This window comes from Eptatretus burgeri, chromosome 8 (assembly GCF_056783735.1).
Source record: "Eptatretus burgeri isolate ZD-2024b chromosome 8, Ebu_testis_v1, whole genome shotgun sequence".
NCBI lineage: Eukaryota > Metazoa > Chordata > Myxini > Myxiniformes > Myxinidae > Eptatretus > Eptatretus burgeri.
Window position 1 is genome coordinate 44,192,035 of NC_140968.1, and position 27,591 is coordinate 44,219,625.

Genomic DNA, 27,591 nt, shown 5'->3' on the forward strand with positions numbered 1-27,591 from the left:
TGTGTGCTTCGGGTCGTCATGCTGAAAGGTGAACTTCCATCTCAATTTCAGCTTTCTTGCAGAGGGCACCAGCTTTTCCTCTAGGAGTTTTCTTTATTTCGCTCCATTCATTTCCCCTTCTATCCTGACAAGCGCCCCAGTCCCTGCTGATGAGAAACATCCCCACATATGATGCTGCGACCACCATGCTTCACAGTAGGCATGGTGTTCTTTGGTTGATGTGCTGTGTTGGGTTTGCACCAAACGTAACGTTTTGCATTTCGGCCAAAAAGTTCCATCTTGGTTTCGTCAAACCACAAAACGTTTTGCCACATGGCTTCAGAATCTCCGTAGTGGTTTTTCACATGCCTCAAATGTGACTCAAAGTGGGCTTTTTTGAGTAATGGCTTCCTTCTTGCTACCCTACCGTGCAGGCCGAGACTTGTGGAGTGCTTGAGGTATTGTTGTCGCATGCACACAGTGACGACTTTGCCATAAAGCCCTGTAGCTCTTTCAAAGTTTCCATTGGCGTCCTGAAGGCCTCTCTGATCCGTCTCCTCCTTACTTGGTCATCCAGTTTGGAGGGACGGCCTGATCTAGGCAGGTTCTTGGTGGTACCATATGCCTTCCACTTCTTAATGACAGTCTGCACTGTGCTCCAAAGGATATTGAAGGCGTTTGAAAAATTTTATACCCATCCCTTGATCTGTGCCTTTCCACAACTTTATCACAGAGGTCTTTTGAAAGCTCCTTGGTGTTCATGGTTGAGTCTTTGCTGTGGAGTGCACTATCCAGCAGATGAAACCTACAGGAACAGCCAATTTTATTCTGAAATAATCAGAATCAGAACAATTTGACACAGGTGGAGGCTAATTAACGTGGTTTTGATTTTGAAGGCGATTGGTTACCCCTGAGCTAATTTACAATTGCTGTTATAAGGGGGATGGACTCTTATCCAACCAAGATATTCTAGTTTTGTATTTTAAAATAATTTTGTGAAATTTGTCGAATTTGTTTTTCACTTAGAAGTTGGGGGGTTACGATGTGTAAATAACGGTTGAAAAAGTCTGGTTTAATGCAATATAATTCCAGGCTCTAAGGCAACAAAAGTTGAAAATTTAGAAATGGGGTGTAGACTTTCTATAGGCACTGTATATCATGTATTCCTCTGTTAGGAGAATCAAAAACATGCTGAAATTCACTGGAGACAGTCTGCACAATTTGGTGATGCATTTCATTCATATACTTCAGTGTTTTAATAGTACAGCGAGTTAAAAATTGCCTTAAATTGGTGAGCAATCTTGAGCATTGTCACATGCATCCAGCTGCTATCATTCAAGCAAATTATGTGTTAATTTTGCGGAATTTCTAACTACTTTAGACTCAAAACACACGCTCCAACTGAAAGCAGCCTGTGGGAGGTGGAGAGGGATGGAGGGAAAGAGTTCGCCTGTACACAGCAAATAGTGCAAATGGTTTAACCAGTGACCCATACTTCTTCAACGCATATGGACAGATATGTCTCCTTTTAGTAATAGTAACATCTGTTCCCTCTGGGAGCTAAACAAAAAGCAGTGTCAATACTTGCTCATTCTGGCAGGGATAAGTGATTGAACCACTTGCACGATTCTCTGTCAACAGGTAAAAATTACAAGTCGTCTTACCATTCTCGCTGGGGGCAGCGACGACGAAGGGAGAATTGTTTTGTACGCATAACTTGATCCTGAGCACCCGCAGCATGCATGCAAAACTGGGTGCAGATCAGCCAAGCCATTTTCGATTATATAAGGTTCAGACATACCCAAATACATGGAGGGAATTTATGAATTTTCGTATGATTAAAATGCAAAATTTGATGTCAGTGCTGGAAGTGCAGAAACGATCATTCATTCTCACTTGACATTCAATAAGGTTAGTGAAAGGTGGGTATGAAAAACCATCAAAAGGCAACTGATGTGGCCATTGCAACAGAACTCCTGGTCAGGTCAGGTCAGGTCAGGTCAGGTCAGGTGTGGGAGCATGCACCGGAACAGCGCGTCGCTGCGTCCACTTTCCACCAGTACTCCAGGGGCCTCGGTCTGGCCATCCCCCAGGCAGATGCCTGCCCCAACCCAATCTCCTTGAGATGCCAATCAACCTGCTGCAACCATGAGGCACATGGTCGGCCCATTAGCCTCCTCCTTTCATGAGGCTCTGTCGATGCAATTTCTCTAAAATTAGCATAATGGCCTTGAGGGTGATAAAAACAATAATAAGATGTTGTCAATTAAACATGATATCAAAATAAACGTGTTGTTATACATCTGTAATGGAAAATGTACTCAAACGTGGTATGATTTTATGTGCTTGAACATGAATCTATTTTCATAATTTTGATCTACATAATCATATCTTTCCTCTGTATTGAAAATTGCTCAACCTGCAGAGTCATGGTGTTCAAAACAAGTTGACCTTTCAACTAAAACTTCAATCAGTATTCAGCATAAAAGAATTGTCTATCATTTAAATCTATCTTGCTTGCGAAGGGATTTTTTTCATGAAAGGATAGATATAAGGCACCAGCAAAGCTCAATACTTTTACTGCAATAAAGCTTTACTGGCCTTTAGCTATTGGACTTGGCCATTCCTTCCAGTTCGTCTTTCTTCGTGATGGCATATGAGTTGAAAGAACCCTTCGCAGTATTGATGACCTCATCAGCAAGACACTCTGTGCTGGTTTGATGTTACCGAAGGCAGCTTTACGTGCACCCGTACACAACAACCAGATCGCCTGGTTGACGCGACGTAAGGGTGAAACGTCCGCTGCTTGGCGACGCACCATCCCAGCACGCCTGATCCGAGTCGAGTCCTCTCTTGGTCCACTGTTTATGATGGCATTTACAAGCACCTGCAGTGGGTTCTCGCTGGTGAGCAAATGGATAATCCCAAACGCGTGCTTCACAATGCACACGGTCATCAGCTTCTTGCGGGTGTTATGGCCATGCATCTTTATGGAATTGCACAGACGCTCTACGATGGGGGCACTGCACCTTGCGGAAGCACTTTGCGGCATATCGCACTGCCCTGTGCAGTAGATACTTGGCGTAGTTCTCCTTCACGGCGATGTAGTCCTTCAGAGAGATATCACTGATCTGCACATCTTCATTTTCAATGTCTTTAGCCAAGCATTTCTCCAAAGGTTCAGCAATCATGGATATTTTGTTCTTCTTGTTTGGTGTTTCTGCAAAACGTTTGAGGGATTAGGTCTCCACCACCATCTCGCAAAAGGACACGACCATCTGCCACTTTGATGTCGATCTCTGAATACATTTTCCGTAAGTCGTGCATCACACAGTCCAGGTAGAGCTCTCTGGCACCCAAGACGACATGTTCCCCTGACTCCTATACCTTGGTGGTCAGCAGAGGGTAGCTCTTGTTGACCTTTCGAATACCCTCCAGCATTTTTGGCAACTCCGAAGGGTTCACAGGCTCTACAGCAATCTTGATAACTGAAGCAGTGTTAAACTTCGGTGGGCAGAAGATCTGAGCCTCATCAGAGCCACTGGGATCAGTGATAGCAGCTGTTTTAATAATGGGTTGATCAACACCTTCAATTGGTACCCAGTATCCTGCAGGTACTCGGCTCACCTCCACCTGGTACCAAGCTACAGAGACCCAAAGGCCACCCACAGTGTAGATGTATGAGTCCTTGTCATCTTCAGTCCATACAAGTGCTGAAAAGTGTGGGGGCCAGTACACACCCCTGACAAACTCCAGTAACAACTGGAAATAAGTCGGAGATGGTATCACCACATCACACAGCACTCCAAGTTCCAGAGTATATTTCAGACATCAGTTTGATCAGTTTTGGTGGCACCCCACGAAGACCAAGAATCCTCCAGAGGGCATCCCGATTCACCAAATTGAATACTTTGCAGAGATCAACATAGGCTGCAAGTAGCCCCTGCTGAAACTCTCGTTTGCATTTTGTGAGGACGCTTAGAACAAGGATGCGGCCAATCATTGACCCTTTTGGTGTAAAGCCTGACTGCTCTGAGCACTGGTGCTCAAGCAGAGGGTGGTGAACCCTATCAAGAATTATCCAAGCAAAGACCTTGCCCGGCACTGAGAGCAGCGTCACCCCTCAGTAGTTGTTGCAGTCCTGGTGATCACCCTTCCCTTTCCAGAGAGGGACAACAAAGCCACTCCTCCAGTCAGTTGGGATGATGCCTGTCTTCCAGGCAGAGCACAGAACTGCATGCACTGCCATGAGTACAGCATTTTCACCAGCCTTGAGAAGTTCAGCACGGTTGCCACAGATCCCAGGAGCTTTACCCCATTTCAACTGGTTCTTTCACAGTCTGTGTTTCCACAAACGAAGGTGGACCACAGTTGCTTGGAGGGTCAGCAATAGGAATAGTGACACCCCTGACATCCAACTCAACAGCTGGTGGATCAGCGTGGTACAGCCGCTCAAAGTAACCGACCCAGCAGACCTTCACTGCGGACTCCTCTGTCAAGAGCCCATCACGCTCCGCTCTATCTGCAGTGCACCGAGGCATGGGCTTGGAGGAACACAATGCAAGAATTACCTGATAAGCATGATAAGAATCACCTGACCACAGGTGATGCTCTACCCCCTCACAGATTCCTCACACATAGGCTTCCTTGTCCACCCTCAGCACTCGTACAGCTTTACACCTCAACTCTCTGAACAGCTCAGCTCTGCCATTAAGCCTGGCTTTGCGACTCTGGTCGATGGTATCCAGTGTCCCTTGAGTGACAGAAATTCTTTGTTGCCCTACGGTGAGTTCCAAGACATCCACCGGAAACATTAAGGATGGTGGTCTTGAAGGCACTCCACAATTCTTCAGGATTCCCCAAAGCACCCAGACCCCCCCCCCCCAAATCACCAATAATACTCCTGGAAAAAACAATAAAACAAAACATAATAAAACTGATCAATACAACTCCTGGACCGCTACAAGAAGGAGCAAATTACTCCTTCAATGAAATTAAAATACGTGATAAGGCCCAGGTGATTTACTTATACCATCAGTGTGAGTCTGGATGGAGTGAGACATTCTTTGTCTCCACCACCCGAGAAAATAAAAACAAATTGAAGGTTCAGCCATCAGCTAGAAAGCTTGGCAAAATTGTTTTGGGACCTTAATGGTTTAACGAAGGTGGAATTTCTTCAATTAGTAATACCAGCTCCCAAAGGTAGTGAAATACCATGTCAATGATCAATACCCCCTCCCGACTTGAGGTCCTGCTTTGCCTTCGTGTGAGGACCGATGCATCTCCTTTTCGTGAATGAAACACCCACTCCCTCCAGAAGAGGTCAAGGGTTAAACTACTCGCACTATTCTACATGTACAGACGAAAATCGCAAGTTGTCTCCCTATTCTTGCCAAGGGGCATTGGGAGGGGGATAGGGAGGAGGGTGAGCTATTTTGTGCTCATGACATGCGCCTCGGTATCCCGATCAGAATTACAAAAGTTGGTGGAGATCGGATGAGTTGTTTTCGATTCTATAATGATCAGACATACAAACACATTACATTACAGTATGCGCATACAGAGAATGGCCTTATTACCTCCACCATTTGCAATCGATGGAGGTTACGTTTTCACCCCTGTCTGTTTGTTTGCTTGTGTGGAGGATATCTCAAAATGGTGTGGACAGATTTGGATGAAACTTGTTGGGCAGGTTGGGAGTGTGATAAGAACAAATGGATTAGATTTCGATGAACATCCGGAAACAAGGATTTTAAAATTTCAAAGTGATTCTTCACCATTGAGAGATAGGGCAAAAAACGATATTTAGCATATCTCAAAAAGTTGTGGACGGATTTAGACGAAACTTGGTGGATGAGTTGGGAAGGTGACAAGAACAAGCCCATTAAGTTTTGGAGGTCCGAATACAGATCTGGCCTATCAGTGGGGTACAAAACATAAACTGTTCAGCCTGACGGAGGTATGCGCTCTTCAGAGTGCTGTTCTTGTTTTAGTATGATATGGGAAAACCATAAATGCACAGTCCTTCAGTGAATTGGTACACAATGAAATGGGACTGTAAGTATGCAAATAGCCAGGTATGCCATCTCAGGGCATGATTTTACTACATGGTAATGCTTCCCTGACACCGCAAATGTGACTGCAACTACCACTCAAGAAGAGATGGGTCGGGAAGTTCTAAATCATTCCCTATGCAGTCCAGACTCGTCACCTTGTCATTTTCCTTTCTTTCGACCACTCAGGGAACATCTAGGTGGTATTTATTATGAGAAATGAGAAATTGAAAATAAACTATTTAAATTAACATTACCCTCGTCAATAATGTAAAAAAAAACAGACCTCGAGTGAAGTTTCCTTCCAAGGCTTCCTTTCAATATTAAAAAAAAAAGTATCGATCCTTGTGGATTTGGAAATATATATATTTGTTTATTTTTACAACAATAGACCACCTTGACATTTTCCTTTGCAAGGATTAAAAAATATGTTCCGATCAAGATCTCAGGCCATTCATCCCTTTGGAAGAAAGACTTGTTCTTATATTTATTGAAAAATAAGACTACTTTTAAATAATTTATGTCATCCATTCCAGGAGGTTAAACGTTATGATTTTTATTTTTTCTCAAGCAAACGCCATTAATTTATTTATGATGCTTTTTCTTCCTTTCCTTCTTGCCATCGCATGCACTCAGGCATGGCGTTGCATCACTCAATGTGCCTTCCCTTGGATAAATGTTTCAGACAGTGCATCGATCTTTGAACTTCTAGTAAGTACGTTGGATTACACTGTACTCAGAGAAATAAGTCAATTTGCACATCAATTACTTGGAATACCCAGACTACAGAAGACCTGAAAAGGCATTAAAATCAAGAGTGTAGATGGAAGAAAGAAAAGTAACTCATTCTGGAGAGCTGGAATATCTCCATTGAAAACACAAAACATAAGAATGCAGTTTCTTATTTGTCGATATCAAAGGCAAAAAAAAAATACATTGTACAGTCCAGTGTACCAAATCGAGGCTCATGGAAGAACAAAGTGGCAGAGGGTAAAAAAGGCAACATAGCAATGTTGGGGCCCACAGATGGACACAACAAGCAAGGGATTAAATTAGCAACAAGAGTCGAGTGAGGAGGGGAGTAAACACGGCACTGATAACCTGTAAATAAGAGGGTTGGGGTAGATAGGGTTAATAGGTTATGTTAGGTTAGGTATGGGAGCATGCGCCAGAGCAGCGCGTCGTCGCTGCGTCCACTTTCCATTGGTACGCCAGGAGACTCCGGCTGGACATCCTCCAGGCAGATGCCTGGCCCATCCCAATCTCCTTGAGATGCCGATCAACCTGCTGCAACCACCAGATACATGGTCGTCCCGTTGGCCTTCTCCACTCACGGGGATCCCTCGCTGACAGAATCTGGTGATCATGTTAATGGGAGTAGAAAAGATTGTGGTTATGGATGGAAAATGGTATGAGATGGTGGTGCACTGCTTGCTTGAAGCCCTGAAGTGGAGTTCAATCTTAGTGTTTTTTTCACTCCAAGGATTCAAGCAAGTTGATTTTGGGAGTACAAACACCAATGAGTGAATGGAAGTGCATGCATCCTGGAGGAGCTGGGGAGGGTCAGAGGGCTGATAGAACAGAGTGAGCATGAGTGAAGCATAAGGGGTTAAAAATAAATAAATAAATAAATAAATAAAAGAGGCCACCGACCCCTCAGTGATATGACAGTGACAGGCTTTGTATTTTGGCCTCATTTCAGGAGATATCAACAATGTTGAGAGCTTTGGATACCACAGAATCCAGGAGAGATGAATGCAATCCTTGGGGTTCTGGATCATATGGAAGAACAGTATCCCGTTGATCGATGGACAAACCAAAAAAAGCCTTGTCGGGTGTAAGTATATCTCATTTTTCAAGGAATTATATAAAATTATGTAGGATACCCCATCTGCAGGTTACTTTGCAGGCCAGCCTATTCTATATGATGACCGAGGAGAAGTTACGGCTAATGGTGATGCCTAAAGTTCGAAATGGGTAGGTGGGTTTACTTTTTGTCCTAAAACTGGAGTGATAGGGTCACCATGAGATTTGTTGGGATTGAAAGGCATGTTCCATTTCTCAGAGCAGCATCTAATCAATACCAGATTGGCAGAAAGTGATATATTATTCGTGATTAGTCACCTGCATCATCTGATACAATGAAGAGTTATCTGCAAAAAAGGAAAACAAAAAAAGGGTTTCCAGAGTATTGGAGAAGTTGTTTATGTAAATGAGGAACAAGACTGCACAAAAGACATTACCTTTGAGAATTTCATCCTCCAATGGGAATGAAGAGGAAAGACTTGGTTCCATTGATAGCAAAGCATGGACTACATGAGTGCAGCTCAGCTGCGCACTGCTTTCCTGTGCATGCTGCAGCAACAGCCGTGACGTTTCACATTGTGTGTGCTCTACCTCTGTGTTCAACATTCTTCATCAGTGATTTAGAGAAGATGATTGAAGCAAGAGCACCTAAACAAGCTTTGTCACAACCACTACTTCCTTAATGGCCACAATTATTCCCACTATCTTATAGGTTCGGTCGTGGGAGGTTTTTGTACCAAACCTTTCATGAAACTGTTGGCCAACACATTTGACTGAAGGTTGTGCAGCAATTTGGGATTTCAGGTCCCCTCGTCTTCACCAAAGAAATTTGGAATTTATTCAGAGTGAAAATGATATCTTGCATTCTTTTGCCAAAAGACCTCGTGAGATTTTTGACATCCACCAACTAATGCTCACAGACTGGACATCCAGCTTAATGTCCATCTGAGCAAGACACACTTTGTGATGGATCGCCCTACCTGCGAAGCACCAATCCGACAGTTTATCGTTGGACCGGCAATCAAATCCAGAATAGACATCTCAAGGACAAGTGTGTTAACTCTGCACTGTCCTTTCGGCGATGATATTTCTGAAAGTTATATAATAAGCATCGATAAGAATTTTATATTGCTTCAGACTATGGAGGAAGAAAATAAATCAGCAATGTCAACTTTCGTGATATCTCAGTAATTGCACAAGCAGTTCAATTAACTTGGGTCATCGATTTGCAGTTATTTTCATCAGATATTGCAATCACTATGCAAGAGATTTGTGAGATTGATCGATCGATTGATCTATTGATCCAAACGGAGAATCAGACCATCAGGGAAAACTGTGTGCCTCCAGAATATTTATTGAGAAGCAGCAAATGCTCCCCATCCTTTAGATTAGGACAGCACCATTGAAGAATACGTGTATGTGGACACATTGAGGCTGGTATTTAGCAAAAGGTTACTACAGTTGTGCATAATGTACAATGTCTGATAGAGAAAGCGTATTCAGCTACAAGTGCTTTCAAAGTGTACCTTTTTAATCGCCAAGCTGCATGTGTGATGTCGCTTCATTAATCGATGAAACAAACCAGGCAATCAGCACATTAACCTTGAGGTCTAACCGGTCATTGAACATGGGATAGCCTGTTGCTTAATAACTTGACAAATAACTTGCAATTTATACCCTGAAAGCATTACACAAGGATACACAAGGAACTTGAATGCAGGAAGGCGTCATTTGGTCCATCAAGCCTAAGCTACAGTCTACACCATGTAAATCCAATAGAATAGTTTATCGAATCGTATCAACTTCATCATAAACTTCACCAAACGTTACCATCACCTTTACCAATCGAATAGTATCCTCAACTTTATCATAAAATAAAATAACAAGCTCAAATGAGCTAAGATCCTCGTCCTCTTAATGATGACGTCATAAAAACGAATATGACGTCATTGTGATGTATCAGGTTTGCGATAAATTACTGTGCTAATGGTTGGCTTGATTGCCGCAAACAAAATTCAAACAGCTTGCCTAGTTTCGGAGATAATGGTATAGGTGATTTCCATTAGCGGCGATATTATGACGTCAACTTTTTTTCTCGGAAGAATTTCCAAAATCGGAGATGGTTACTGCCTACGCGTGGGCTTTCTGCATATACATGGCAAGTTTCACGAAGATCCGATGAAAACTCTGGGTTGTGAAACAAAAAATGTCAAAAAATAGGAATGACGTCATAAAAATTGATATGACGTCATAGTGATGTATCATGTGCAGTAATTCATCTCTGCTAACAGCCCTGTTCGATTCCCGCAAACAGAATTCAAAAAGCTTGCCTAGTTTGGGAGATAATTTTTTAGGTGATTTCCATTAGCAGAGATATTTTGACGTCATAACTTTTTTCTAGGAGGAATTTTCAAAATCGGAGATGGTAACTGTCTGCGCAGGGTATTTTTACATATATATGTCAAGTTTCAGGAAGTTTCGATGAAAACTGTAGGCTGTGAAACAAAAAAGTCCACAAGAAGAAGATGAAAAACAATAACGTGAGTAAGACTTAGGGATCCTCCACGAGGATCTAAAAAACAAACAAACAAGAAAAAGAGCAATCAGATTGCAGACCCTCGCCAGGACTTGTTTTCTATGGTGTTTATGTACTGATGTGTTCCGTAATTAGAGACATAACTAGAACTGCCACTTTATAACTGCTGGCAGTGACAACCGGGTACCAAGACGTCCTGCTTTGATGCACAACCGCTTTGATCGGACACCTGATCCTGACCCATGGCGTCTATTTATTATTCAATTGAATTCAGAATGATATTAAAATAAATTCAATTCAAATCAAATGGAAGACCAAAGAGGCATAGTCTTGCATGGGAGTAATTATAATCAGAAGGAACCCAAACAAGCAAAGAGCAAAGATTAAGTCATCAGGAGGAACCTGGATAGGATTCGCATTTCAACTGTTTCTCCTCTACCCTCAAACCCATCCAGGCACAGCCAAGTGAGCCTTATTGAAGAAAAAAAAAACATAATATAAATAAATAAATAAAAAGTACCCAGCTAAAAAAAAATCAAATAATTCTGGCTGCCAGACTATGCACCCGATCAGGTTGAAATTTAAAATATATACTGTATTCTGCATCACTACACGATCATAATTGTGAAGTTTCACTTCGATTGATTAAGCACTTCAAGAGAAAGAATATTTTTGAAAGTTTTTTGCCCAATACAATATGGCGGCCAGACCACGTGACTTATCAATTATTCGTGAATACCATGGTGGCCCCAAGACTTGGGGAACATTTGTGTGAAGTTTCCCCTCGATATGTGCAGCTGTTTTGGAGAAGATTTTTTTATGCGTTTTAGGGTAAATCCAATATGGCTGACAAACCATGCGACCCATGACATCATCACGGATAGGCAGTCAAACGTGTAAAATTTCACCTCGATCTGTTGAGCCGGTTCAGAGAGGAAGATTTTTGAAGTTTTTTTTTGAACAACATGGCTGCCGAATCACGCGACCGATGACGTCATCAATTTCTTTTCTGTGGATCATTTTATCCCAAGATGACCCTCCAAAATTTTCATAGTCGTCACATGTAGAGTTCTACATCCGCAATTATGACGTCATAAAAAAATCACATTCTCCATGAGGAGTACTTGCCCATGTGCCAAGTTTCATATTTTTTTCCTGGGTGCGGTTTCAGAGATACAGAGGTCCAAAGTATTTCCATTTTTCCAACATGGCAGCCACACCACATGACCTATGACGTCAATATTATCAATAAAATACTACATGAGTAGTTGCTCCTATGGTGAAAATTTTGTCTCAATCTGACAAGCAGTTGCAGAGAAAAACACTTCTTCATGAAAGTCCCCGTCGTGTCCATCTTGTTTACCCCGTGAAACCCCGTCCCATCCCTCTCCCTTCCACAGATCTCCTCATGCCTCTGTTATCCACTGTTTTTTCCTTCCCTCTCCCACCCCTCTTGTCTCCTGCTCCCTTTGTGCATTTCTGTGTGTCAGCTCTCATATGAGCCTCGACAGTGTATACAATAAAATAAAAAACTATAGTTCTGTGTGGACAAACAAACAGACAGATAGATACAGACAAAAAACAAACAAACAGACCCAAATGCAATACCCTCTCCTCCGGCGACGGTAACTAGAACGACATTCGGTAGAGCGCATAGCTCCGTCAGGCTAAACAGTTTATGTTTTGTATCCCACTGATAGATCGGACCTGAATGCGGACCTGAACCAAAATCGAATCGGCTTGTTCTTGTCACCTTAACCAACTCATCCACCTAGTTTTGGCATAAAACGTCCACAACTTTTTGAAATATTATGCTATATGCTGTTTTTGGCCCATCTTTCAATGGTGAAAAATCACTTAAAAAAATTAATAAACCCGTGTCTGGATTCGGATTCGGATCTTCACCAAAATCAAATCGATTAGTCCTTGGAAAAGTCCGAACTTGTCTGCCAAGTTTCGTCCGCATCCGCCCACAAGTTTTTGATATATTGTGTTGTACGTCGGTTTTAGCCCGATAGACCACTCGATGGTGAAAAATCACTTTAAAAATTATTGGAATCGGACACGAATCTTCAACCGAATCGAATCGATTCTTCGTTTGTCAGACACCCAACCTGTCCACCAAGTTTTGTCCGAATATGTCCACAACGTTTTGAGATATCGTGCTATGAATCGTTTTTGATCCAATCTCGAAATGGTGAAGAATCAGTTTAAAAATTATAGTATCCAGATCCAGATCTTCACCAAATTCTAAATGATTCGTCCTTGTCGCACACCAAACCTGTCCACCAAATTTCGTCTGAATCCATCAACAAATTCTGAGATACCCTGCTCACAGACAAACAAACAGACAGACAAACACAGGGGTGAAAACATAACCTCTGTCCACCTTCAGTGGCGGAGCGGTTTAAAAAAAACAAATAAAGGGCCTTGTCTTGTGTGCCAGGCACACAAGCAAAAGAGACTTGGGGGCCTGTCACGCATTTCTTGTCCCCACTCCTCCCCACACCCACCTTTTGAAATTTGGTTGTTAGGTTGCGATTTAATCTGGTGTTGGTGTAGCACAGGTACGATGGGCCGAATGGCCTCCTCCTGCGTCAAATTTCCTTGTTTAACTTCAAGTCAGTGGGTGGGTGAGGGGTGGAGGAGTGAACATGAAAACAGTGGAGCAAGGACAGACGTAATCACCATGATGTGTTATACACAAATATATTATATTGTTACTGTTATGGAAAAAAGGACCCTGGAGAGTTGCATCCAACACAAAAGAAACCTTCAATTAGATATTTCATTAGTAAGTGTGCTTAGTCAGATCCCATCTTTTCAGAACAGGGGATGGGGAAGATGCATTGGGTGGGTTTAGCAGCTCTTTCTCTCTATGTGATTTCCATCTTTCCATCCATCAATCCACGCATCCATGCCTCCATCAAAATTCCTCACCCTTTAGCTCCTGAACCTCTATCCTCCGTGCTTCCTGAAAAGCCTTCACCCTTTACCTCTCAAACCCCAAACTGGTTAAAGAACCATACTTCATTTAAATCCATATCTATCCATTAGTTCCTCAAACACATTCAAATCCCACCCACCCCCCCCCCCACCCACACACCTTTCCCACAGCACAAATTAGGCAAACAATGCAGCAAACCACATAGCACACACATTACAATCATATTACAAGTCAATTCCAGAACTGGAAATAACCCTCGCTGAAGCAACACTGCAATCGATTTTTCAAGAAGCTCTTCACTGCAACGCTACCATAGTCGACCCCTTCAAAAGATGATGAGCGCAAGCTAATGAGGATGCACCCACAGGGTCAGAGACCATGTGGAAACCCTTGCTCCCTGGAGCTATGCCTCACGTGAAGTCAGAGAGTGTTGCACGACTTTGTCATCCCCCCCCACCCCCTTCAAGGCCTGGGAAAGATAAAAGGCAGCCAACCAGAGCTGTTCTTTGCTGCTGATCTGCATGCTGGGGACCCTTTCATGAAGTAAGCTGCCTGCATTTTCATGCCAAGAGACTGCTTTCCAGGACAAGCTGTGCTAGGCTGAGACAAGCTGTGTTGTGCTGATTCGAGCAGGAACGAGGCCCGAGAATGTTTGACGCCACGAGGTCCATGGAGTGCAGCAGTAACTCCATAGTGAGTTACACAATCTTTTCATTTTTTCTTCAAGAACCCCTAATTCATCTATTTGAGACACACAAAGAGTTATCAATGTTCCAAAAGAGGTAATGATTGACCTTTGTCCCAGGTGGACGAGGCATTGACTCGCACCTCACACATTTTCCTGTAAGCTTACAGTGCACACGCTGCACCTCTCCTTACACAGAGCAACCACACACCACCGCCTTCCTTCCCTTACCTTCCCTCAACTATGGGATCAATGCAAGCCTGCCTGCTTGCGTATGGTGAGCAAGAGGCCGCATTGAAGCCTCATATCGCCTCCATTTCCTTGTTATTTCTCTATACTTTTTCCCAGATGATTGTGGCATGCCTGTCTTGTGTCCTAAAGTAAGATTAAGGGGCTTTTATGTGTTCAGGGATAATTGCTTTATCTGTGACACTGCATTTGGCTTCAAACATGCTCAGTTGTCTCTTTTCGTTCATTGTTTTGAGATGGCGTGTACAAAATAATCAGACGGGAAGTTGTGCCCCATTAATTTGCAACAATAGATGGCCAACACCCATCTACGGTTTCACTTGGCCGTTCCTTAATAAGTCGACGAGGTGGGATGTTGAGACACGGTTCCCCTGTTGATATAACTAGTTCACCAAGTGAGGTAACGTGACGCTGGGCGCGAGGACCCTGCTCGAGCTAGTTGTCCCAACCTGCATCCACGGTTGCCTCACAACCTGTTGGGTCATGGAGTTATCCGTGGCTTGTGGCTTCAGGGTTGGCAGTGGAGTGGCAGGTCCTAGTAACCCCCTTGTGAACCCGCACATGCACCGGCAACGCGTAACAATATAACAAAAATATATCATATTATTATTTCAAATTTGTAAAATAGTTTTTTGTTTGATTATTTTTGGGAGGGGGAGAACAGGCTTGTAAGGTGAGGAATGAAGAAACACAGGACAGTACATTCACCTTTTGAGGAGACCCTTTCACAGACATTGCAACCATGACACAAATATACAATCACCCATCGATATCTCAGCTACCTACCATTACCAATGTCCATGTACCGCTCTATCCCCAATTATTTAGGTAACTATCCACTTCAAACTAAAACTTATATTATAACTATGAGCCAGACCATTAATTTCATAGATAAATATATTCGGTGCCGCAATCGAAGAGCAATGAATGAGCAAGCGTGTTGAAATTTCACAAGCTACAAAATTATTTCTTCATTTGGTGAACTCGATAACGAAGTCTGGTAACTGAAAACAAATTTTGATGCAGTATATATCGAGGTGGTCGCAAGCAGAAAGGGCAGTTTTAACACGTCGAGTTAAATGACATCATTAAAGAAGCGATAACATCTTGTGAAATACCCGTCTACACTTTTGTCAATAAAATGGTCGCAAAAAGCAAAAAGTGATTCAAAGCAGAAGTTTTTCAGAAATTTTCACTCTCTTCGACCGTGTTCGATCTGCTTAAGATAGGGATGCCACGTTTTCACTGGAGCATTCAGACATGATTTGAGTTGAATCGGAAAGAGAATATCAAGGGATTACCTAGATTCTGTAATATGCAATAAAAACATGGAGCTTAACTGTAATGGGTCTCCAACTTTCCATGGTCTTCTAAATTCTTTCATTCTCCCTATCCTTCTATATCATTCACAAAAACATTGGTTGCTATTGAGACGGCATCACAAAAATAAATCTAACCAAATTTGTTTTTAACTTTCAAAACTTAAAAACTTTAATTTAAAAAAAAAAAACAAAAAAAAAACTCAATTTTAGAAATTGGAAATTGGTGAATTAGCGAAATGTGGCACATATGTTCTCATACATTTTGCACTTTTCCATTGAGCACCCACCACAGGAAGTGACATGGAGATGTAGAGAAGGCAACAGTCAGCTAGTTTGTTCAGTTCGACCAAGGGCAGCAGTATCAGTGCAAAAGACCAACCAGAAAATTTGTTTTGTTCCACCTCGAGTCATATAAGGACAGGCCATCCACTCTTCTGTATCATCAAAGATCTGATATAATATATCAGCGACGACACATTTATTATTGCATTTTAAAATCCAGCCATGGACAACCCAACATTGAATCAACGCTGCCTCATAATTATTGTATCCTTGGTGGTTCAGACACTGAATTAGAAGAACCCATGCCAATCAACAATTACTTAATGAAAAGGCCAGAACATTTGAACTATCTGTAGAACACAAACAAATCAGCCACAGTAAGGGCTAGTAGGATAGCTGAGAGATATGCATGCGTGCCTCCGGTTCTGAGCTATCCAGCCTGGTTTCTAATCGCAGTCCAGCTATGAACTGTTATCCTGGTGTTTCGCAAGCAAGGCCATTTACCAATTTCTCTGCCATCCGTCGGATGGATGTTCAACTGGACATCCCTTCTGTTCGCTTTAATTAGTGAACATTAAAGATCTCATGGTGTCCTTCATGAAGAGTTGGCAGGCTATCGCTGGCACCCTGGCAAAATCCCGCATTCCGGCTATAACCTCGAGGGGGCATTGTATCAGTGGCAAAGCCAAACCCCCCTCGGCCAATAATGCTACTTACAACCCTGTGCTGCATGTGAAAGAAGAAGTAGTAGAAACAAAAAGCAGCAAAGTGCATTGGTTGAACAGTTAGGAATATGTGTCACAGTTTTGGTGGAGAACGGTAGTGGATTTAAATTGTGAAACAATGGTACGGTAATGGATTTGAATTATGAGACAACATTGTGTGCGAGACCAAATGTGCCACTTCACTGTTGCAGGGGCCCAATGGATCAAATGTCATAGGATGAACAAGCCAACTAGTAGCCCTTTATCTTTGCAGTTTATCTCTCAGTCTTCATCCAAATCATAAAACTGGGAGGTACAATATGTCATAGCAACAACTGCCGTTTGGTCATGTTATACCTTGTTCACACCTAAATCAGTCCCAGGTCAAGGTGCTCCTCCATTACCTTTACACCCCACAGAACACCGACTTCAGTGTTGGTCACTGTATGGGATGGAGCAGTCCAAAACAGGACAGTCAAAGCTGATGTAATTATCTTGTATAATGCAATCACTTAAATGTTAAGTGCTAAGGGTGTGAAATAATAATTTCATTGCAATTGTGGCCGTTTGATTATCTATAAAATTGGAGTCCAAACAGCATTCTTTCTTTTCAAAAAAAACTGCACCCCCACTAACATTTTATCATGTTTGGAACTGCCTACTTGTTAGTCTTGCCTCACGCTCAAATGATCCTCTGCAATTATAGCAGAAATTCTCATATCTGTATGTCTCCAGATTGGCTTGCATATTCTTGCAACCCCAAACTGGCAGTAATTCATTGACCTACTCACCCTTCCACACCACACAAGTCCACAATTTTGTGTTATCAGAAAAGAAGCAGAAAGCAACCATGCCTTTTTGTACACTAAATCCAGGCTTAAGGAAGAGTGAGGGTACAGAGGATAAAATGGCAATCTACTGACAGTGGTTCCACAGTTGCACACAACATGCGAGGCAAAATACGGAGGGAAAAAGTGGGTAGAGAGGAGGGGAAGGAATAATAACCTAAAAAAAAGAAGGCTTGGTTAAGTAAGGTTAATGGGGGCATAAAAGATTGTGGGTGGGGATGGGAATGACACAGGATGGTGGTGCATCAATTGCTTAAAGCCCTGAAGTTAAAAATGCAATTGAACCGTTTCTGGGAGGAAGTTCCACATCTGGGAGAAAATAATAAATTGTCCCCACTTTGAAGGTTGTTTATGAGCTATTTGTTTTTTTTAACCTTCCCAAGGTCGTTTGTTCATGCCTGATCCTTTAAATGCTGAGCATCAAGCAAGGAAGCAGTCTGTCAAATTTACATTTAAAGTCTTTGGTGTGACTCAGCTGGGGTCAGAATTGAACTTCTGACCGCCTGAGACTCAGAGCAGATGCTCTAACTGTCATGCAACTGAGTCTGCTAAGTTTTAAATCGAAATCTTTAAGACTGCTGCCTTCAGCACAACTTCAGCTGCTTTGTATGCCAGTCCTGTGTCCAAATCAACACACAAAGGATGTATATCTCTACATCACCACCCCCAACCCCTTCCCAACCTCAAAAAGTTAACATTTTTCATTTTATTTTCACTCTATAAATATATATTTTCATCACCTTTATAAATGAATAAGCCAAACATAGAGAACCTCAATTCTAAAATCCTTTAGTCTGTCTGTAAATATTCCCCATTACTGCATTTTCCGTCTCCCACTCCTCCTTTCTGGAGTACTGAGTGTACTTTGCACCCTTGATTTGGCTGAAGCAATACACACATAATACTTCCATTTGAATCAATCAACCTGCATGCCGACATTTAATCCCATGAATAGCCGAACTAAAAAGATCAGATTTAGGCAGCACACAACCTAAGTCGTTGTTGATATGATGTGCCTCTCATCTCACACATATCTAACATGTCTGATAGGCATTATCCAAATTAATTATTTCCCTCCAGGGATTATCAATATAATCTGAATTGTGGGAAACATGACAGGAACTCAAAACACACACACACACACGAAATGGAAATAATTTAATGGGGTACAGGACAAAAAGTTGGAAATCCCAGACGAATATAGACGATAAACTCGAGTTCATAGTACATTTTACCCCTCGCAGTCTTGAGACATAAGGACATGGGCAGGGTCTGAGAGCAGCAAATTTGATTGGTCGTAATGACATAAAATGCCATAATATTTTGTCCATGTACTGCTAAATGAAAGGGTTTTGAAAGTGCCAAAAACTGGATTTTTGTTCTAACGTGTTCAACTACATAATTAATTTTTCAGAAGTTTACCACCGTTGATGCAGTGTCTTTCACACCACCTTATTTAAGACGTCACACGAGTTCTTCATGTTTGTTGTTTGTGTCCTTTATGACGTCCTTGGAAATGTAAACTTCTTGTGTGGAATGATTTTTAATTTTGTTTCACTGCCAGACTAGACAGGCAGATCGTAAAACAAGAAAATTATCTCACTCCTCTCTGCACATACGTGATCAGTTTGAATTCAGAGCCAAAGTACTGCTAAACTGCAGGTTCGTTTTTCGATTCATGTTCCGATTTGTGTTCAAAATATAACATTCAATTGAAATCAAGTTGTTCCTCGATCATAAACTGACTTGTAGACAGACAAACAGACAAAGTAAACCACAAAACCCATCCACACTGAATCAGATAAGATAATGATGGCTGGCAGGCAGGTAGCTCACGAGGGCAGACATCCTTCCACAGACACAGGCCATGCGAGATAATGCGAGCAGTCACCAAAAGCTCCAACTTTACGAGAGACACAAGTGCTCAAACTTATGCTCTTATAGGCCTGGGCCTCTTAGTTGTTGCCCCCTTGCTGCATGGGCCATTGGCGAGCTATTTTGCTCGCTGACGCTCAGAGGTGACAATGCTAGAAGGTGCACCTGTTTCCAGCAAGACATCAGAGGCCGGAGCTTCCTCCCCTTCCCCAAGGTGTGAGGAGAGGGGAAGAGGTAGATCGGTGTGCTGCAATGTGGATGTGGGGAAGGCCCTGAGCCTCTCTCCCACCACCCCCTGCCTGGTTCAACATGAGAGACATATGACAGGACATCCTTAACCTCTCTAGTCTAAAGTTGGAAAGGGCCCACCTCTCCCATGGGCCATTCACCATGCAGTTTTCTCTAACACGTACTTATTATTTGTTTAAATGTTCTATAAACCACACCAACATTAACAGCTTGTTCAGGCCTTAAAATCTAACTACAGACCAGATATGTCAACAAGTCACTTTATCCAAGTCTCAAGTAAGTCTCAAGTCTTTGAGGGATAGTCTCAAGTCAAGTCTAAAATCACCGTAGCATTACTTCAACTTGTGTCAAGTCCCACATTTACTTATAAACCTTGTACACAAGCCACCAAGGAATCAAGGCACAGGGTTTCAGTGTGTGTTCTGAAAAGCTGTTGAACTCTAGTTTTTATTTGTCAACTTCATACAATGGAATTTTTTTGCTTTGTTCCCAGCAAAAATTAATTTATGTTAAATTTACTTCTCATATCTAGTGTATTGAACATATGTACATGAGACGAGTCAGTAACCTCAGCTTATGTGCTTAAATTGTTTATACATGGAACCAAAGCATCCAATGTGGAATTGGAAAGGAGATATAAAAAAAATTTACTTATGTATTATTATGCATGTTCAAATGAAATTTATAAATCAGGAAGGAAGGTGGGACGCTCGGGAATTAGGAAGGGGGTAGTATGCTGTGAAAGCAGAACGAGGGTGTGACAATTGGGAAAAATTAAAAGTATAACTTATTAACTTCACTTTATGTCTTTTTAACATAAACCATACTTTTTATGTTTTCCTTTTAAAAAGATAAGTCGTGATATGATATACAATCATTGATGAAGTTTAAATAATCCAAGTCAAATTGCATTTAGATCACCACAAAGTCATTATATCTGATTGGGATGTGCACGGGGCCAAGTTTCTCAGATCTTATATGAATGTCGATGACATGTTTTGAATGAAGTTGTGCTTCCCACGGTGGTAAGCTGGTGTTTGGCACTTTGACATGGTTTGCTCTGTGCTTGAGAGTGGACACTCCCTTTAACCCTCATTGGAGAACAAACGGTATGTGACCCGGTGACAGTGAGCGCTGCTGATGTGTTGCATATGTACAGCATACACGTACAAGGTACATGTTGCCATTGACTGAACCGTGCATATTGACGACTGAAAATTATTTACCATATATTTTCAACCCTGTTTTAACTCGATGTTTATTCAATGATTATTATTTTCCGAACATTGTGAACAAGTTATGATAACCTCAAGTCGCAAAATCCCCAAACACCGAGTCCGAGTCACAAGTCAATTTCATCAAGTTGCAAGATTTTGTGACTCTAGTGCGACTCAAGTTGGAGTCGCCAACTCGAATCGCAAACTCTGCTACAGATCCATACTCCATAAATGTAACAGTATTAACAAGCCTGTATTTTACAAGCCTGCCCAAAGCAGAATGAAGTGATATTTTAATTACTTTTTTTTTTATCCTTTCTTTGGATTATGAATATAAATTTTTCTGTTCACTTGGCCTTACACAGCACACTTAAGTAGTTTCTTGTTCATCACTCGACAGATGTATGCTAACACATTAGTTACACATTGTAGGGTTCAAGAACCCTAGCCACATATATTATTTATATATCCATAGGCAAGGTTCGTTGAAGAGCTAGGACACAGAACAGATCAGGACACAACATAACAAAGGGAACAGCAGGAAAAAGGGGAAATGCCAACAGGGAGAAAGTACATCGAGACGGACAAACAAGGGATGCAGGTAACGATGAGTGGAGGTGAGCAGTGGTCCTGGATTTCGGCAGTTTCATGAGGAGGGGGTTGCTGGTGGACCGTGTGTGCCTTGCAGATACCTGGGGGGGGGAGGTGGGGAGGTGGGCAGACAAATCATTGCGCGGGCAAAGAGTCGGGTCAGGTCAGGTATGGGAGCATGCGCCGGAGCAGTGCGTCGCTGCGTCCACTTTCCACCGGTACTGAAAGGGCCTCCGTCTGGCCATCCCCAAGGCAGATGCCTGGCCAATCCCCATCTCCTTGAGATGTTGATCAATCTGCGACAACCATGAGGCACGTGGTCGGCCCATCGACCTCCTCCACTCATGAGGCTCCCTCACTGAAAGAATCTGGTGAGCAGGATCGGCATCAGGAAAACGAACCACATGTTCATGCAGCCGCATCTGAGAGTCCGTGAGGCAGAGAGTGCAAGACCAGAAATGAGGCGGAAGAAGACAGCGAAACCACCAACCTGTGGGTAATTGCGAAGTGATGGGCTCATTGACTCAGCTTCATCGGGGGACATTTCAATGATCTTGAAAACCTTGGTTTCCATGGTGTCAAGCGGCGCAATATGTGAGGCATGGCAGCCAGCCCAGTGGGGAGAGCAGTGTTCCATTAAGCTGTGGACAAAAGCCTTGTAGGTGAATGGGAGCTAAGGTGCACCAAGGAGGGACTTTGCATGACAGAGGATGCCCAATCAGCGTCTCGCTTTGGAGGCCAACTTTGAAATGTATCTTGCCCAAGAAAGATCATGGCTGAGAGTGAGACCCCAAGAGTTTGAGTGACTGAAACTATTTGAGAGGGTTGTTGAGAAAGTAAATGGGAAAGTTTGCAGAATGGTCCTTTTGGAAAGAGAGTGTGAGTGCGTGGGATTTCTCACGATTTAAAGACATGTTCCAAGTGTTTGACCAGTGTGTGATTTTTTTTTCAAGGTCTGAGGAGAGGGAAGAGGCTGCTGCTTGTCTGTCAGAAGGAAGAGAGTTGTCATGGCAGAGAGTGGAGTCATTGGCAAAGAGAAAAAAGGATTTTCCTGAGAGTCAGTGAGATCATTGATGAAAATTATGAATAAGATGTGACCAAGAACACGACCTTATGTTACTTCAGCCTTGACAGGGAGAGAGCCACATGACTATGAGACACAGCTTCTGTTAAGAGCCACATGGCTTTGAGAGTGGAGGAAGTCAGTAATCCAAGAGTGGAGTTGGCCTTGGATTCCCCAGGCAGCCAGGTTGGACAGCATGGCAGGATCACAGACTGTATCAAAAGCTCGAAATATGTCCAGAGAAATGGCCCTGATCTCATGTCTGATATTGAGGGCCTCCATCCATTGTTGGGAGAGTAGAAGCAGCATATCCAAGGTAGATTGACCAGGTCTGAATCAGAAATGGTGATCAGAGATTAGGCCGTTTGAGAAAAGGAATGATATTGTCATGGAGCCGGCGGTTAACGTTAATTCCCCCCCCCCCAACCGACCCAAATTGTGGTGACGGGCGGTTAACACCGCCAGTCGAGATAGCCGAGCGATTCTCCTTCAGAGGCGGACACATTGGACCTCAGAGATTGTAATGCGTGCGGAAAGGGCAAAGCGTGGGACTGGTGGAGCGACGGAGGCATGGGAAAGCACAGCACAGGGGGGTTTATATTCGAACCCCATGACAAATACACAGATACAGCAACCTTTAATAACTGCAGAATTTAATGAAAATAGACAAATATTTACAAGGTACAATAATTCAGATATCATAATAATCATGAGATAAATTAAACCTAAAGTCGAGGCACCTCTACAAACAGACTTAAATACAGACAAGGGGAAACACAATAAAAGAAAATCCTTCCTTTATTCTGGCACTTAGCTTGGTCCAGGGATGGTTTTTGTACAACTTGGAATCAAGGCACTTCATCCTGCATGTGTGGACGCTCCCACAAAAAATGGTGCCGAGCTGCTCTCTCACAGCGGGAAAACGTACGTCAAGGCGATTTGTGAGCGGTATTCAACGCAAAGGCTCAGAAATCCCATGCAGCTGCTCCGTGCATCGCTCATCCTCACCGACCCACTGTTTGACATACACAAGGCTCCGAGGTCCATCTCTCATGACCCAACCAAGAGCCAATGGCCAACGCCTTGCTCAGTACTCGTCAATTCGTCAAGCCAATTCACCTCAGCACGAATACGAGAATCGTGCCGTCTTCTTCATATGTCGAAAGAAAGCCAGCCGTAAAACCCTGTTCTTACAGGCTATGTTAGCTACGTTCTCTCTCCTTGCTATGTTCTCTCTCGACCGCATGCGTCCCTCACTCCGAACTCATCCAACAAAGCAAACGTCCTCGCTCCCGATCTCTCGTTGACATCACAATGAACAACAGTTCCACCTCCAGAAGCTTGCTTGCACAAAACCCGAGAAGGTGGAGCCTCTCTGTCTGTTCAGCATGCCTGGCTCATTTGTTGTTATCATTGTGGTTATTATAAAAACGAGTACGGGCCTGTAGGTGAGTGCCAGTATGTGCAGCCCTCTCTCGCCCCCTCTCTCTCGCCCCCCTCTCTCACCCCCCCCTCTCGCCCCACACTCTCATCCCCCCTCTCGCCCCACACTCTCATCCCCCTCTCTTGCCCCCTCTCTCTCACCCTACCCTCTCGCCCCCTCTCTCTCCCACCCTCCCCTCTCTCTCCCCCTCTCTTGCCCCCCTCTATCCCCCTCTCTTGCCCCCCTCTATCCCCCTCGTCTCGTCCTTCCTCTCTCCCCCCTCCTCTCTCGCCCCCACTCTCATCCCCCCCTCCCGTACCCCTCTCTTGCAGATATTGGTCGACAGATAAATGGCCATAACTTGGGAACTGCTTCTCCCATTAATATCAAACCTCGAAAAGGCACATCCGCGGGTCCCCAGCAATATTCCTGGCAAGTTTCAATCAGGTTGGATCGTCACTCATGCAAAAAATAAATAAATAAATAAATAAATATTAATTGTGACGTCATTCGTGACGTCATAGCACCATGTCTTATCATTGGTCGACAGATTAATGGCCGTAACTTGGGAACCGCTCGTCCGATCGACATCAAACCTTGAAAAGGCACATCTGGGGGGTCCCTGGCAATATTCCTGCCAAGTTTCAATCAGATCGGACCAGCGGTCGTCGAGAAACGGCGGTCGCAGACAAACAGACCAACAAACAGACAGACACACACACAGAGATTGCTGGAATTATAGATAGATGTACTTCTTTCATGGTTTGTAATACAAAAACATAGGGAAAAGTCACAGGGGGGCAATTACATACTGGGGGAACTTATCCTAAATCCCTATCTAATTGACACCGCACCACCCCCATATAGTGACACGTAACACTTAAGCTCGCAGTTTCCCTTCTTAATTACATTGAGATGTCTCCTACACATCCACAGACAAAACAACTCTATTCAATCCTAATGTTCCGATGAAATTCCTCCATCTACCCCCACAACCGTAACAATATTATGTTAACTGCGATGATGAAGTCCATGACCTTGCTGATGAATGGAAGTTAGCTAATTTGTCTGTTGTTAAGAGGATCCATTTTTTGCACCTTTTTATGTGATGCTGTGATGTTGGCTCATTTCCAAGCAGATGGAAGATGATTGGGGGTAAATGACAGGATGGAAATGGCAAAGAGAGGAAGTGCAAGAGCAGCAGAGCATGTTTTTAGGACACGTGACCTGATGCTGTCTGGTCAAGTTGCAGAGTCAGAGTCGAGAGTGCCAGAAACTTTTCCACCTTTTCAGGCACAAACGATACATAATCCAGGAGCAGTTGGATATGACTGGGAAAGGTGGGGGGGTAGGGGGGAGAGAGAGAGAGAGAGAGAGAGAGAGAGAGAGAGAGAGAGAGAGAGAGAGAGAGAGAGAGAGAGAGAGAGAGAGAGAGAGAGAGAGAGAGACAGAGACAGAGACAGAGACAGAGACAGAGAGAGAGAGAGAGAGAGAGAGAGAGAGAGAGAGAGACAGAGACAGAGACAGAGAGAGAGAGAGAGAGAGAGAGAGAGAGAGAGAGAGAGAGAGAGAGAGAGAGAGAGAGAGAGAGACAGAGAGAGACAGGTTTGGGACACAATATTTTGAAGCAAACAGAATTGAGGCATTTGGCTTTCTCAAGAGCGGAATCAGTGGTGCCATTTGAAGTGACGGAAGGGATGGAAGGGGAGCATACACCAGAGACAGACTTAATAAGGCACCACCAGGTTTTCGAGGAGGGATACAAGTTTGAAAACTCCTTGAGATTTGACAGATGTGTGTCCACTCTCAGTTAGCCAGAAAACATCACTTTTTGTAGGCTTTGTGGAATGATATGAGATCGCCTTCGGTTGGATTTGCCTTCCAGGAGGAGAATGCCAGTTGTTTTAAAGCAGCTGCATCGTCACAAGATTCAGAGTACCGAGAGTGGAAGGGTGGGTAAGATAACTGAAGATGAGATGGGATGAATTTGTGCATTCGAGAGAGCAGGTTTCTACGGAAGAATTCCCAGGCTTAATTAATATCAGGGATGGTAGATATAGGAGACCCTTCCTGACATCTGATGGCTGCTTGCAGTCCGTGCCAGGTTGCTTGTGTGAACTGCCAGACTCTCTGGCATTGAGGCTGTTCTCTGCAGATGGCTCGAGAGATGTTGACCTTCACAAGCACCTGATCAGATGAGCCAATTGGGGCAGAGGAAGAGCAGGATACATTGGCAGGAAAGCTGGTCATCACCAAATCCAGAGGTGAAGATTTGCCATTGGGAGAAAATTAACGGATCGAGTCAGTTCTATGGGGTCACCGAAGATGTTTGCAGAAGCCAAATGACCCTCCTTCCGATTTCAATGCAGTATATTGAAATACAACTTAATTCATTGGAAACTTGAATCAGGAATATTTACTGTTATGTTGTATAAAAACAACAGAGCACGTGTTTCAGTATACATCACAATTTCCTTCGAGGCACCGCATTTCTCACTATTCTGCACAAAATATGTTCAAACTTTTGAGACTGCAAACGTCACTGCCCTCAATGGTCTCCATTTAAGTTTATAATTTTGGGAAATAGTGCACGCAAAAACTTTTCCAATGAGACAGAAGAGTCAAAAAATTGACAACTCCCTCTAAGGAATGACTCATCGAGTCATCGACTATTGTGATCCATTCTCTTTCCCCAATCATTAAGTCTTGTGGAAGCACCAGACCGTCCAATTTACACCCCTACCCCCTTTTTTACCCACACATGGCAACAACCACAATTGTGTTTGTATTCTTTGGGTGTGCAATATCAATAACAGTGATGCACACTATAAATGAACCGTAAATTTTATGGTAAAAGTATTAGCAACTACAGTATATTGCTCGTATCTCACCATAAAATGTTTGGCCAATCCAAACATGATGACCTGCTTGGCTAGGCCACGTGTCACAACATGAAGGAGGCTGATTGATGATCATGCTGCAGGATGTGGTAAATTATTCATCCTTTATTCATCAAGCACAACTGAAGGAGAGAAATAAACCTGGGAGAAAATCTCAACACTGTCGGTAGAGCACCATGACCCTCAGCATATGACAGCAAAACGGGAAACATTATGTAGACTGCCACACCACAAACCACAAAACGGCTTGTTACAGAATTGGGCTCCAGAAATGGGGATCTCAAGTAATGCAATTTTATTCATTCTTTATTTAAGGAATGGAAAGTTACTGAAACAGAATAGTTTGAAATAATTGTAAGAGAGAAAGACAGAAGAATAATAAGATAATAATACCATTCCTTTTGTGCTGTAAAGACACATAGAGCTGCCGAGGCAGTTTAATTGGCAAGGAGTACAGTCCCGGACGGGTCACCACTCTCACACAGGCTACCCCGAATGGTTATTACCCGAGTACACTGATACTCATTCCGTCGACCTCGGAAGAATGACAAGCTGAGTCAACCCCACCTGGTGTTAATTCAACGGTTGCCGGGGCTCAAAATCAGGAACCCTTAGGTCCCAAGCCAACCACCTTAACCATCAAGCCAACAGCAGGCTTAAGATAGAATAAACCAGGAGGTATTTCTTCTTCTTCTTCTTCTTCTTCTTCTTCTTCTTCTTCTTATTCCTCTTATTCTTTTGGATGCAGAACCTGTCTGCGGGTAGCATAATTTTCTGTGGGCACAGCTGTGTTGCTTATACAGTGCTCCCTTGTATGCGAGAGGAAGAATTTGAAATTTGGTGAGAGTGCCAGCAATAGCTC

General features: G+C 43.2%; 1 pseudogene; it reads right to left on the minus strand.

The window, feature by feature from the left end:
* Positions 1 to 2,582: 2,582 nt before the first annotated feature.
* LOC147021628 (small ribosomal subunit protein uS7-like) overlaps positions 2,583 to 27,591 on the minus strand; it is a 32,369-nt pseudogene continuing 7,360 nt past the window's right edge.